Genomic DNA, 14,830 nt, shown 5'->3' with positions numbered 1-14,830 from the left:
AGTAAAACAGCAACACAACCTGCCAGTGTGAAGTAGTAGCCGCACTCAAGCATCAGCATCTCCAATGCCATGCTATGCGGTTCAGTGTTTGGAGGGGGTAGTTCACTATAGATGCCAGATGACGGTATGATGAGTTTGATAAAATGCAAATTAAATATTTAATAAAATTTTGCATTTATAAAAAGTGTTTTTTGCAGTTCGTAGTATCAAGCGAAGTTAGATAGAATAAATCAGTAGCTTTTATATGAGAAGTTTGTAATTTTTTTTTAATATTAATTTTTTCCCCCGAGAAAATATTTTTATAATTTAAATGCAGTTTTGTCAATTTTGCTGGAACCATTCAGGGGAGTAGACTTAATTCGCTTCAAAAGAATATCTCTGCACTTTATAATAAGAGGCCACCGTAGCTCAGAGGTTAGCTTGCCCGCCTATGACGCTGAACGCCTAGGCTCGAATCCTGGCGAGACTATGAGAAACAATTTTCAGCGGTGGTTTTCCGCTCCTAATGCTTGCAACATTTGTGAGGTACTATGCCATGTAAAAACTTCTCTCCAAAGAGGTGTCACACTGCGGCACGCCATTCTGACTAGGCTATAAAAAGGAAGCCCCTTGTCATTGAGCTTAAACTTGAATCGGACAGCACTCATTGAGAGCATGTGAGAAGTTTGCTCCTGTTCCTAAGTGAAATGTAAATGAGCAAAATTTGCAATTTACATATTTACGCAAGAAATTTTAAGCCACTCAAGTATTGCTACAATACTACATAAACTGACCTTTATAACAAAAATCAGGCAGGAGGTACTAGATGTTACTTTTGTGTCAGAGGATAACAGCGGAAGGATATGTGAATGGGATGTATTGGTTGACAACAACTTCTCAGATCACTGTAACATTAACTTTTGCCTTCGAGAAAGTACATCAAAAGTTGTCCCTCGGCCAAACAGAAGAAAGGCGGATTGAGGAGTAAATTGATACAATGTTCAACCGGATCACGAAATGACTCGCCTAAGTCTGGATGTCCTAGAACCAAACCAAGCGGCAAACATTGACCGCCATGTTGAATCCCAGAACTGTTTGGTCTAAGAAATGGTTACAAAAAACTCTTCAACAGTGCAAAAGCCACAAGAGCACCACACAATTGGGACATCTACAAGGCTGAGCTAAGAAAATATAAAGCCGAGCTGAGAAAGGCTCAGAACAAATCCTGGATGGAATTCAGCAGCTCCGTGGAGGATATATCTGATACCTCTAGGCTATGGAAAATTCTGTCCTCGAGACCTATTACGGTGGGGTATATTCAGAAGTCAGAGAATGTATAAACTACTCGTTGATAGGCATTTCCCAGGAAACTCTCCAACGGACAACGTGGCTCTAGAAGAGTTTGTCACGGTTATGCATTTGCGGAGGTTGTTGGGGAAATTGTGTCTGAGCCGAAAATCCTTTGGGCGATAAGAAATTTCGGCTCCTTTAAGGTGTCAGGCGCTGATGATTATCACCAGTTGAATTACAAGCTATGTCTGATAGACTGGTTCCTTGGCTTAGGGAGATATACTCTGCTTGTATCAGCATGTCATATATACCTGTGGGGTGGAGCGACACAAAGGTCCTTTTCATTCCGAAAGCAGGAAAACCCTACCACACGAAGGCGAAAATTTTCGTCCTTTTATTCTATCATCCTTTATGCTGAAAACTCTTGAGAGGTTGAAAGAAACAAATCTTACGGCAAAGATCCCTGGAGATTGCCTGTCTCGACAGCAGCATGCATATAGTAAAGGCAGTCCACTGAAACAGCCCTTCACGTCCTAGTCGCCTACACAGAGGGTTCTCTTGCTGTCTAGGAATATATTGGGTTGCCCAAAAAGTAATTGCGGATTTTTCATATAGTCGGCGTTGACAAATTTTTTCACAGCTTGTGACTCTGCAATTGCATTCTTTTTTCTGTTAGTTATCAGCTCTTACTTTTAGCTTGCTTTAGAAAAAAACTTATAAAAAAAGTATATTTGATTAAAGTTCATTCTAAGTTTTATTAAAAATGCATTGACTTTCTTTTAAAAAATCCGTAATTACTTTTTGGGCAACCCAATACAATGGTAGCATTTTATGACATTGAAGGAGCTTTCAATGATGTAAAGCCGACGTCAATCATGAAGGAGCTGGAGTTTCTAGTCATCAACACTATTGTAAGAAAGTTTATGAATAACTTACTTACTAAAAGATGCATTAGGGCATCTAAAAAGATGAGGCAGCAATGGAACACCTCGAGGAGGTGTACTCTACTTTGGATTGTGGTCAGTAACAAAAGGTGTAAAAGTAACGGAAAAGGGTGTAAAAGTGGTCGCGTATGCTGAGACGTGGAAATTGCGGTTAGGAGTGATCTAAGAAAAGTAGTCTAGGCGTAAATCCGTACAAGAAGGAAATAGTTGTTTTCAGCAGGCGATACAAGTTGTCTACAGTGGCACCTGCCTCCTTGGGAGGAAAGAATGGAACAGGAAATTGACCTTCAAAACCAACATTTTGGAAAGGGCAAGAAAGGCAACTCTCGCCCTATACACCTGCAAAAGAGCCATTGACAAAAGTTGGGGGTTTAGACCGTGTGTCATACATTTCGAGAAAGTTACACTACCACTGCAGTGTGTATCAAGCGGAGATCCTTACTAATAAAGATGTTGTGGAATGTCTATGATATAATGTCATTACGACGATTGATATCAATATCTTCTCAGAAAGCCATACAGCCATTAAATCTTTGGCGAAGCTATTTCTGATTTCAAGGACCGCTCTCGACTGTCGCAGATCTCTCAACGTTGAAAATGCACCTGTTCGACTGTCGCAGATCTCTCCCTATTCAAAACGCACCTGTTCTGGGAGCTGTGCCACAGAGATATCCCAGGGAATTGTAGAGCAGACAAGCTTGCGAGACGTTCCAGGCGAGCTGGAATCTGTTGGTATGCTTCTAACGACATGTAAGCTAAGGATCAGGCCCGAAGTGCAACAAATGATAGATGGACACAAAGTGGGGGTTGCGAACATTCCCAAATTATGTGGTCTAATCTAGACTTGGCACATGACATGGTCACTGTCTGAATGGAAAACATGCTGACAGACTAAAGGATGCCAGTAACGTCTTCTTAGGTTCTCATTTATTGGAGAACTTGTCTGATTTAGCGGAGGTGAACATTCGCAAATTGTTGGGCTTTTTTTCAATGGTAGGAACTAGAAGGTATCGTCCTTCTCCTGTTTCTGTGGTATCACAATGGACGAAATTCGTATCCTTGGGAGGAAAGTATTTTCCATCCACAAAAAGCGCAAACAAAATGGGTGTTTTAATTGACAGGCTATTAAACTACATATCCAACATTTTGGAAAGGATAAGAAAGGCCACACTTTTCCTATACACCAGCAAGAAAGCTATTAGTAAAAGTTGGAGGCTTAAACCGCGTGTCCGCATGCACTGGGTGTGTACTGCGGCATTATGGTTTGGTGGACGGCGCTTCAAAACTTCACTTTCTTTTGACTACTCAGCCGGATCCAACGGATGACTTGTTTGTGTATCACAGCCGCACTGAGAACGACACGATTTGATGCACTGAATTTAATGCTGCCTACACCTAATGCCTCTGGGCATCGTGGCAAGACAATTTGCTGCGAAACAACCGGCATCTTTAATACAATGCCAGTTGTTTCAAGCTATTCGATAAAAAGTACTAAAGAACTAGGACTGGACATATCGAGAATATTGACTCATCACTGTGGTGTGTATCAAGCGCAGATCTTTGCAATTAAAGAATGAACCTCAGCGATTGTCTTTATGATGATTGGGATAAATATCTTATCAGACAGCCATTACAACATAAAACATATAACCTAATAAAAAGATGAACAGGTCAATGGCTGAGATACAATGTTTTAATGACGCACAATGGGATAAGATCAAAAAAATAATTCTGCCAATTGAGAACGGCTAGAGATAATTCTTTGACATTTTGAATGGTTAGAGGTGACGAAATCATGTGCAAAATATCAAAACTCAGGATGGTCCGGGCGCCTCTTGCTCTCAAAGATGTGTCACATCGGCATTTCAAAATCTTTTTCAGGCTGCTAAATGATCTCGTTAACAACTCAGTTCTAACAATTACAAATTTCAAAGTGTTACCTCTGCTCGTTCACAAAAGGCAGATTTTTTGAAAATTCAAATTTGGCCACGAACACTCCATTAATGAACAGGGGCAGACTTCTCACTTCTCCAATTTAAGTTGAAGCTCAATGAGAGGCTTCCTTTTTATATCCGAGTCCCAATGGTGTACCACAGAGTGACACCTCTATGGGGAGACGTTTTTGCATGGCAAAGTACCTCACAAATGTCGCCAGCTACGGTGGTCTCCGAGGAGATTTTTTACTAATTTTTATTCGATTCTATCCCACTATGCGACGATTGGCATAAACATCCTCCTAGCCAGGCCGCCATTAAATCTCTGGAGGACTTATTTTTGAGTTCAAAAACCTCTCTCCACTATCGCAGATCTCTAAAAGAGATGGCTGAACAAAACAAATTTCTCCCGTTCTGATGCCGAAACACAAAGATATCCAAGGGAATTATAAAGCAGACGGGATTCCGAGGCTAGAAAATACCTTACACATTCCATGGAAACTAGAATCTGTGATTATGTATAGCTTTAGCGACATGTAAGACAACGAATGACAGATGAGCACAAATTGGAACCTGTGAACGCCCCAAGAATATGTGACCCAATCTTCACTTGAAGAAGTCTACCGCTTTGCTGCCGTTGGCTAGGAAAAATGTCTCACTAATTTTGTCCATCAAGACGGGCCACAGTCTAGAGAATATGCCTTAAGGTAGCATATAACGATTTTAGCACATCTTTAAGGATATCGAAGAAGAAGAAAGAAATAAGACATCTGATTGATGCGTGTCCCGCACCGGCAAAGAAGTACGTTAATAAAGTGAAGGACGGTAAAAAGGTGAAGGACGGAAAGGAGGTGAAGTATGGTAAGAAGGTGAAGAACGGTAAGTAGGTCAAGGACGATAAGGAAGTGAAGGACGGGTGAAGCGATGAGATGGAGAATGGATGAAGAGTTAGTAGACTGCTTGGAAAAGATCGTTGCAGGCTGCTGTACCGAGTTGAAGCCTTCGGAGCTGGTCGTGTGGAGTGGGAAGTTGGAAGTGTGGGAATGTAAAGGGTGATTTTTTTGAGGTTAGGATTTTCATGCATTAGTATTTGACAGATCACGTGGGATTTCAGACATGGTGTCAAAGAGAAAGATGCTTAGTATGCTTTGACATTTCATCATGAATAGACTTACTAACGAGCAACGCTTGCAAATCATTGAATTTTATTACCAAAATCAGTGTTCGGTTCGAAATGTGTTCAAATTTTGACAAATTTTGTTCAGCGATGAGGCTCATTTCTGGTTGAATGGCTACGTAAATAAGCAAAATTGCCGCATTTGGAGTGAAGAGCAACCAGAAGCCGTTCAAGAACTGCCCATGCATCCCGAAAAATGCACTGTTTGGTGTGGTTTGTACGCTGGTGGAATCATTGGACCGTATTTTTTCAAAGATGCTGTTGGACGCAACGTTACGGTGAATGAACACATTTCGAACCGAACACTGATTTTGGTAATAAAATTCAATGATTTGCAAGCGTTGCTCGTTAGTAAGTCTATTCATGATGAAATGTCAAAGCATACTGAGCATCTTTCTCTTTGACACCATGTCTGAAATCCCACGTGATCTGTCAAATACTAATGCATGAAAATCCTAACCTCAAAAAAATCACCCTTTATTTCCTGTTGGTTTTAAATGTTTGGACGGGTGAAGCAATGAGATGGAGGATGGATGAAGAGTTAGTCGACTGCATCGAAAAGGTCGATGAGTTGAAGGCTGCTGCACCGTATTGAAGTCTTCGGAGCTGGTCGTGTGGAGTGAGAAGTTGGAAGTGTGGGAGTTTATTTCCTTTTGGTTTTGAATGTTTTTCACACGATGTCGCTGCTATTTCTTGTGAATAGCAGGATGTATACGGTGTTGAGAAAATGTTTCGATGGCATTCCTTTTTTAAGGCATTTTTGGTTAAGCCACATGTTTTTGTTGTTTCTGGTGTTACTATGGGATGGTGCTTGCATCATCACCTAAGATGACCAGTCCGGAATCGTTTGGTGTTCAACTTGAAGTAGTTGGACTATGTGGACCGACCAGAGGCCTTAATCTGATACCACGGGAGCGGTAGCCCCTTGAACTTCTGTTCCAGCTTGACTATGGTGAGAACCCAGTTGGTAGCAACATGGTGGCTATGGTTTGGATCTAAAATCGCAGGAAGGACAGTTTTTGTTCGGTGTGGTGTTGCATGTAATCAACCAGGGGGGAGATCATGTCCAAACAACGTGGTATCGAATTGGTACTCATCGTAACTTCGGTTAAGTATGGGGGCGTTGGTAGACGCATTATATTCGACCGGTGTAAGAAACCTCCAGAATTGAGCAACACGGCAGCTGCATGTGTTTAAACATCATTAGGACTGCCACTAAAATTTAACCTCACCTAAACTATTTTGACTTTTCCTCTTTCTCTCTCCTTCTTAAACCACCCCTCGTAATCATTTCACCTTTAGAGAAATTCTTGAGCTGAAGCAAAAATACAATGGTAAACTATGATGATTTTGTCAGCATGTCATCATCATTTATTGCCGCGAGAAATTCTTCAAGTGCTACCCAGAAAACTAAAAACCACAATGCGAGACTTCTACGTCCTCCACCCGCTGCTATTTCTGACGCTTGGTGCCAACGATTTTCATTGTCTATGGCAGGCGGTATTTGTCCTTAGGTGATGAGCCAAAGGAAGTTTCTTTATCGCTATTATCATCATTATGGCATTCACTTTGCAAGACAAGCAAACGGGTTTTGTGGCCCAATGAGGACCAGACTAATGTGGCGGCTGCTTTCATGATTCTTAATGAAATTATTCCAAAATAAGAGACACTTAATATTTTATTTACATTTCATTTAATGCGTTCAAGGTCAGCAAAGGTGTGCTTGTCCTCCATTTTGTTTGTTTTGAAAGTACTTTTCCTTTCCCGTCTTGGAAAGACAACACAGAAAAAACTCTCTAGCACACGTTTTGTTGAGCTACCAAGGCTTATCAAGCGTTGTGGCATAGCAAATTGCCATTGAAACCATCAGCAATGGGTATTTTGCCCCTTTGGCCACATCCATAGCGGGTGGTAAACGTATTGTACGGGTTTTGCCTTTCCATTCCAATGTTTTTGTTGTTTGAGCCTGGCAGTCAATGTCCTGAAAACCCCCCAAGCATAGTTTTACAGACATTAACGGCGTTTGCATTCAACATCATACTCGTCCAACACTATGGCGATTAAATGACGATCTGGTGCGGCAATGCTAAGCACCAGCACAAGCAACAATGTACAAAACGAAAATGTGAAAACATGCGAATGAGAAACCATCATAATTTCCAACTACTTGGCCATAATCATTAGCAGGCAATCGAATTCAATTCATTTCTAATGAATGATTCAATGTAGCGGAACATTGATGTGGTTTCTTGGGTGGGCGCAAGGATGTCCAGCAATTCATTCAAGTCAAGTCAGCTAACTGAGCCGCCATAATCACTATTGACGGCTATGATGGTGCAATAGCTCTACAGAGTTGGCACAAACATACCAAAGTAGCAGAACATATTTAAATTTACAATTCGAGTTTATACTCACCACCATGGAATCTCCTACATAAGAAGAAAATCAGTGAAAATCATATGTCATATCGCTTGGCTAGACCCAGAGTTCTCAATGTTAGTTTAGTGAGGTTAGGTTGAATGGGTTGCCCACCAAAAGTGAATTCACTCGATAGCCAATTTGGCCCACTGTGGTACCCTAGAGAGAGAAAGAGAGGAGAAAGAAAATGTGAGACACATTACTAGAGGTTATACATGAATAATAGGAAACGACAGGAGGAGTGGAGAACGCGAGAGGGGGTTGAAGAACCGCCCGCCTCTACGCAAGCACGGATCTACCTACGCCGAAGCTTGTGGCACCCCCGATCCTCCGTCCCTCAACAAACCTCAGGAGACATACCAGAGGTACGTTTGCAAGTTCACACAGATCACAGAAGAAACGGCTTCCCAGAAAGGAGAGCCTACGTCTCTGCAGGCCCGGACAGGAACACATCGAGTGCTTAATGGTCTCCTCCTCATCCTCATCGAGGCAACTCCTACAGAAGTCATTGTGCGGTATCCCCAAATGGCCTATGAGATTTCGCCCAATAACATTCTACTAACGAACAGGGGCAAACTTCTCACATATCAATGAGTGCAGTCCGATTCAAGTATTTAAGCTCAATGATAAGTGGCCTCCTTTTTATAGCCTAGTCCGAACGGCATGCCACAGTGTGACACCTCTTTGGAGAGAAGTTTTACATGGCATAATACCTCACAAATGTTGTCAGCATTAGGAGGGGAAAACCACCGCTGAAAATTTTTTCTGATGGTCGAACCCAGGCGTTCAGCGTCATAGGCGGACATGCTAACCTCTGTGCTACGGCCTATGGCACAGTGTCCGGTTATGCGGTTATGACCCCTGTCAAAGTACTCATCGACCTGTTTTCGAACGTCAGCAACTCTCTCGTCCTCCTCTGGTCGATGATCGGCCGTAGTGCCTTCGCAGTCCGGAACCATCTACCGAGTCCCAACTCGCCACAAACGCCGCCCTGACCATCTCATCTACTGTGTTTAGTAGCTCGACAAATGGCATCAATGTTAACCCGGAGAAGACTGAACTGTGCCTGTTCACGAGGAAGACGAAGGTGGGCCAATTTAAAGCACCACGTTTCCTCCATAAGGCGATTTGAATATCTTACAAGGTCAAATACTTAGGAGTGATCTTGGACAGGAAACTGAATTGGAAGTGTTTCATTCAGGAGCTTACTGAAAAGGCTCACAGATGTTGGGCACTATGTAGACGGGCCCCAGGCTCAAAATGGGGCCTGAATCCCAGGATAGTCCACTGGCTCTACAGGAGCGTGATTAGACCAATACTTAAGCCTCAGTACGCCCACTAGGGCAATGGAGACCATTCTAGATATGTAACACTGTGGAACAGCGAAACAGTCGGTATGACGGTGAAAATTCTATGGGCTGATCCGTATCATGAGAGAACCTGACTATTACTGAATGAAAGTAAGAAGGAGGTCAGTATAGCTTTTGGTATCATAACAGGACACACAGGACTACGAGCTCCCTAATGCAAAATAGAGGCGGCAAGTGAAAGCATTATGTGTAGGGCATATGGGGAAGATGATGAGACGTTGGAGCATTTCATTACCCGGCTTTCGCGGCTAAAAGACACCGGTACTTAGGTTGGGACGCAATACCACCAGTTATGAACCATCTTAGGGGAGCGGTATGACAAAACAGTTAAGGATTTTGTAAGTATCACGGAATTCCTAACTTAAAATGTTCTTTTTCGAGGTTGCTTTTTAGTTTTTAGAGCGCACAACAAGCCGATTACTGGCTTAGAAGTATGTTCAAAGTGGCATGGGCGGATTAGGTATAGTAAAAATTGAAAATAATATCGACATAACACCCCAAGTTACCACATCCCAAATGAATCGCCATCAGAGTAGCATCTGTGGGACAAATTCATCATTATGCCCCATGCCATATTACCCAACCGCATGCCGCTCTCCATACTATTGATTTTTATATGGCAAACGAGAAGTGAAAGAAATCACATTGAAAAGAATGGTGAAATCATCGTCATGCACGTCATCATCATCAACATCATCACCATGGCAAATCAAGGAAAAATACCCATTTGAAACCTCAACAATAACCGAATGGCTGATGGAGAAATGATGCATAAATTGAATGAATGGATGAATGCTTTCAATGACCACCATTTCGAATGGGCATTCACAAAATGGTCGCGAGCATTAGTTGCACAATTTGAATACAAAAGGAAATCGTTTTTTTTCTGTTTGCTTCTTCTTTTACTTATTTTTTTTTTTTTTTTGTGATATTTACATACGAATGGAGGTATTACTTTTTCGCATAGTTGCGATGAATGTATTAAGGATTGCTGTACTTCATTGTTTTAAGGAAATCTGTTGTTTCAGCATGAAAGGACTGTGGTACTTTAAGTACCTACATAAAGAAAAGAACTATAAAATCGTAACAAAAACCGAAAGAAGATTGCAGATTACCATATACATACATATTTAATTATGGCATAAGCATGAGTACTTAAAAACAAAGCGAATAAATGAAATAAACCCACAAAAATTCAAAAAATTTTATTAAAATAAATGACAAATTTTGCAGTATAGTATTGGAAGCGCGTCTCTCAAGACACAATTTGCATCAAATTTTCTCTCAACCAACATTTCTATAAAATTTTCTTTTTAAAAACAAAATTTCTATGAAATGTTTTCTAAAGACTGAATTTCTATGAAATTTTCTCTAAAGACCAAAATTTTACGAAATTTCCCAAAAAATATATTTATGAAATTTCTACGAAATCTCATTCACCCAAAATAACCCGTAATCCTATTCAATTATTTCCATCACATTCTTCCTAATAGAAATCAGAATCCTTTGACTCAACTCTAAAGTTTAACAACTCAAAGCATGACTAGGAGCTTTACTCCCAGGCCAATCTTATAAACCCTCGTCCATGGATCACATTTGCCAAGTTCTTTGCACCGTTTCTCTTAAGGGGCAGAAATTGAAACAAGTAAAAGCTTGCTAAGTTCGGCCGGGACGAATCTTGGGAATCCACCACCATGGATTCTGTCAAAAATTTATACAAATTAAATTTAGTTGAAGGGCACAATTTCATTCTACATACCAAACATCTGCCAAACCAACAAGGATAATCAAGCGACCGGTTCATATGTGAGCTATAAAAGGTTATAGACTGATTTGGACCGTAATTGGCACAGTTGTTGCAAGTCGTAACAGAACATCGCATACAAAATTTCTGCCAAATCGGACAAAATAGTGGCTTCCAGGGACCCAAGAAGTCAAACCGGGGGGATCGGTTTATTTGGGAGCTGTACTAGGTTATAGACCGATTTGGACAGTACTTGGCACAGTTGTTTGAAGTCAAAACAGAAAACTACATTCTACATTTAATCCCAAAGGGACAAAAATAGTGGCTTCCAGGGACCCAAGAAGTCAAATCGGGAGATGGGTTTATATGGCAGCTATTGCAGGTTATAGACCGATTCGGACTGTACGTGGCACAGTTATTGGAAGTCATAACAGAACAATATGTGCAAAATTTCAGATAAATCTGACCAAAGTTGCGGCTTCCTGGAGCTCAAGTAGTCAAATCAGGAGATCGGTTTATATGGGAGCTATAGCAGGTTGTAGACCGATTTGGACCGTACTTGGCAGTTATTGGAAGACATAACAGAACACTACATGCAACATTTAAGCCAAATCGGATAAAAATTGTGGCTTCCAGTGGCTCAAGAAGTCAAATCGGGAGATCGGTTATAATGGGAGCTATTGCAGGTTATAGACCGATTTGGACCGTACTTGACACAGTTGTTTAAAGTTGTAACAGAACTCTACGAGCAAAATTTCAGCCAAATCGGACAAAGTTGCGGCTTCAAATCGGGAGATCGGTTTATATGGGAGCTATAGCAGGTTGTAGACCGATTTGAACCGTACTTGGCACAGTTGTTGGAAGTCATAACAGAACACTACATGCAGCATTTAAGCCAAATCGGACAAAAATTGTGGCTTCCGGGGGCTCAAGAATTCAAATTGGGATATCGGTTTATATGGAAGCTATTGCAGGTTATAGACCGATTTGAATCGCACTTGGCATAGCTGTTTGAAATCATAACAGAACACTACATGCAACATTTAAGCCAAATCGGACAAAAATTGTGGTTTCCAGGGGCTCAAGAAGTCAAATCGGGAGATCGGTTTATATGGGAGCTATATCAGGTTATAGTCCGATTTGGACCGTACTTGACACAGTTATTGGAAGTCAAAACAGAACACTACGTGAAAAATTTTAGCCCAATCGGACAACAATTGTGGCTTCCAGGGGCTCAAGAAGTCAAATCGGGAGATCGGTTTATATGACAGCTGTACTAGGCTATAGACCGATTTGGACAGTACTTGGCACAGTTATTTGAAGTCATAACAGAACACTACATGCAAAATTTAAGCCAAATCAGACAAAAATTGTGGTTTCCAGGGGCTCAAGAAGTCAAATCGGGAGATCGGTTTGTATGGGAGCTATATCTAAAGCTCAACCAATATAAGCCATTTGCAATCCCCTACAACCTACATCAATATTAAGTATCTGTGCAAAATTTCAACAGACGGACGGACGAACGGACATGGCTAGATCGACTCAGAACGTCGAGATGGGGTCTTCGCGAATATTTCGAGGTGTTACAAATGGAATGACTAAATTAGTATACCACCATCCTATGGTGGCTGGTATAAAAAAATATATGGAAGATCATAACAAGAAATCCCAATGAATTTGTATATGCTTAGATAAGAATTGCGCCCCCCAGAGGCTCAAGAAATATATTCGGGAGAACGGTTTATATGGGAGCTATATCAGGTTTGGGACCGAATGGTACCATACATGTTTCATCCGTTGGAGGTCATAAGAAATTTTATCATGCCAAATTCCAACCAGATATTAGGGTGATCGGTTCACAAGGGACATATAAACGTAGAAAGCCCCCCTCCCCTCCTTTATACCACAAAATTTTAAAAAGTTTATTGTTTTTTACTAAATTTTTTGATTTTATTGCTAAGGGTTTTAGCCTCGCCAGAAAACTGTGCTGGTTTCGCTATTGATGAGAGCTATATCTGAACATGGACCAATTTGGCCCATTTACAATCCCTAGCAACCTACATGTATAAGAAATATTAATGCAAAATTTCTGGCGCCTAGCTTTACTCCTTCGAAAATTAACGTGCTTGCGACAGAACGACGGACAGACATGCAGATGAAAATGGCCAGATCGACTTAAAATACCATGGCGATCAAGAATACTAACACTTTTTATGGGTCTTAGACGATTATTTCGAGGTGTTACTAAAGGTATGACGAAATTAGTATTCGCCCATCCTATGGTGGTTACAAAAACACATTTAAATCTCTTTCCATTTCTTATGCTGTCCATGGTGCGTATGAGTCACTTAGACTCTTTACAAATAAATCATACGCAACACGGTACAAATAATCACATCAAGTCTTCTAATTTCCAAGCAAAATCTTTATAACTTTAAAAAAATTTTTAAATAAACCTAATATTTACCTTCTATTTCAGATACCTAAAGGACCACACGACACTATTCGCTCCCCCCCCCCCCCCCCCCCCTCCAGCTTCAAAACCAATGAACAAGTGTATTATAAGAGCGGTTTCTTCAAAATCCACAACTAAACCAATAACTAAGAATAATCAAAATGTTTAAAACAAACTTAAAAAATCAAATATGTATGTATGTATAAAAAGTAACCATAATAATGTAAATATTTAACGAACTTATAAATATATATATAAACATAGTTAAAACTACAAAACAAACTAACTTTATAAGTTCAGTTGTAAGCCAAAAAGTAATCAAAAACTATAAAAAAAGAGGAAACTAAAACGAAACAAAATTTAAACAAGTAAAACAAAGTAAAAAAGGAAATGTTGTATAACTACCAAGTATTTGTGCATATTTTAAATATGTTAATGCTCATCTTAACAAGTAAATTAGGAAAACTATACACACGAAAACACACACACACAGGCATACAAGTTATCAAAATTTTCATCAACATGTTCTTGCTTGTATAATTCGCAAGAATTTGCATTAACCAGCAAAAAAAACCAACAGAACGAACTATTGAGTGGAAAAAATCTTCTATGAGGAAATTTTATTATTATTTTTTTTTTTAATTTCTATGAAACGTTTAATTTTTCGCTGGAAGTGGAAACATTAAACAGGACAGAGGGCACTGTTTTTACAGTAGGCCTAAAATTTTGTAATTACATGAATTCAGAAAAATCTGCTGAAAAATAGACAAAATTTTGCCCACGAATCCATTGCCCATTAAGAAACAACGGGGATATTTCTCTCACACCAATGAGTGCTGTCCGATACAAGTTTAAGCTAACTCCTATTTGTTGACGTGTCCAAACAACTTACGGCAGAAGTTTTCCACGGCTGTTTGCCTAAGCTGATTACCTCGACTATTTCTGATGATCTAGAAGAGATGAAAACAATCTTGGTTTTCAAAGAAATTTGTATTCAGAGAAAATTTTTACAGACTGTCTTTTTCATTAAATTTTGTCTTAAGAAAAAAGTTCACGGAAGTTTTGTCTTTAGAGAGAGTTCCATATATTTTGTCCTTAGAGAAAATTTCAAGGAAATTTTGGGCACTTCGTGGAAATTTTGGCTATAGAGAAAATTTCATCAAAATTTTTGTCTTTTTGTGGAAAATTTCATACGAATTCTGTGTTTAGAGGGCATTTCATGAAAATTTTATCTTTCGACATTTCATGTAAATTTTTTTCTTTAAAGAAAGTAATTGAAATTTTGTCTTTAAGGAAAATCTAAAAAAAATTTTGTCTTCAGGGAAATTTTCATAAACATTTTGTCTGTTGTGAAATTTCATAAAAAAATTGTTTTTAGGTAAAATTTAATAAAAATTTTGTTTTTAGGTAAAATTAAATAAAAATTTTGTTTTTAGGTAAAATTTAATAAAAATTTTGTTTTTAGGAAAATTTCATGAAATATCGTTCTTAAAGAAAACTTCAGGAAATTTTGGCTTAA

The 14,830-nt window shown here is 39.7% G+C and overlaps 1 protein-coding gene across 1 annotated transcript in view; it reads left to right on the top strand.

The window, feature by feature from the left end:
- The window catches only part of LOC106092157 (5-hydroxytryptamine receptor 2A), a 490,553-nt gene extending 477,177 nt beyond the window's left edge, over positions 1-13,376 (top strand). The window contains exon 6 of the mRNA XM_059370043.1: positions 13,336-13,376. The gene's annotated coding sequence lies outside the window, so the exon portion shown is untranslated. The remainder of the gene's footprint in view (positions 1-13,335) is intronic.
- Positions 13,377-14,830: the final 1,454 nt, after the last annotated feature.

The sequence above is a fragment of the Stomoxys calcitrans genome, chromosome 5 (genome assembly GCF_963082655.1).
Source record: "Stomoxys calcitrans chromosome 5, idStoCalc2.1, whole genome shotgun sequence".
Lineage (NCBI taxonomy): Eukaryota > Metazoa > Arthropoda > Insecta > Diptera > Muscidae > Stomoxys > Stomoxys calcitrans.
The sequence above is the reverse complement of the archived record's forward strand: the minus strand, read 5'-3'. Positions and strand labels throughout refer to the sequence as shown.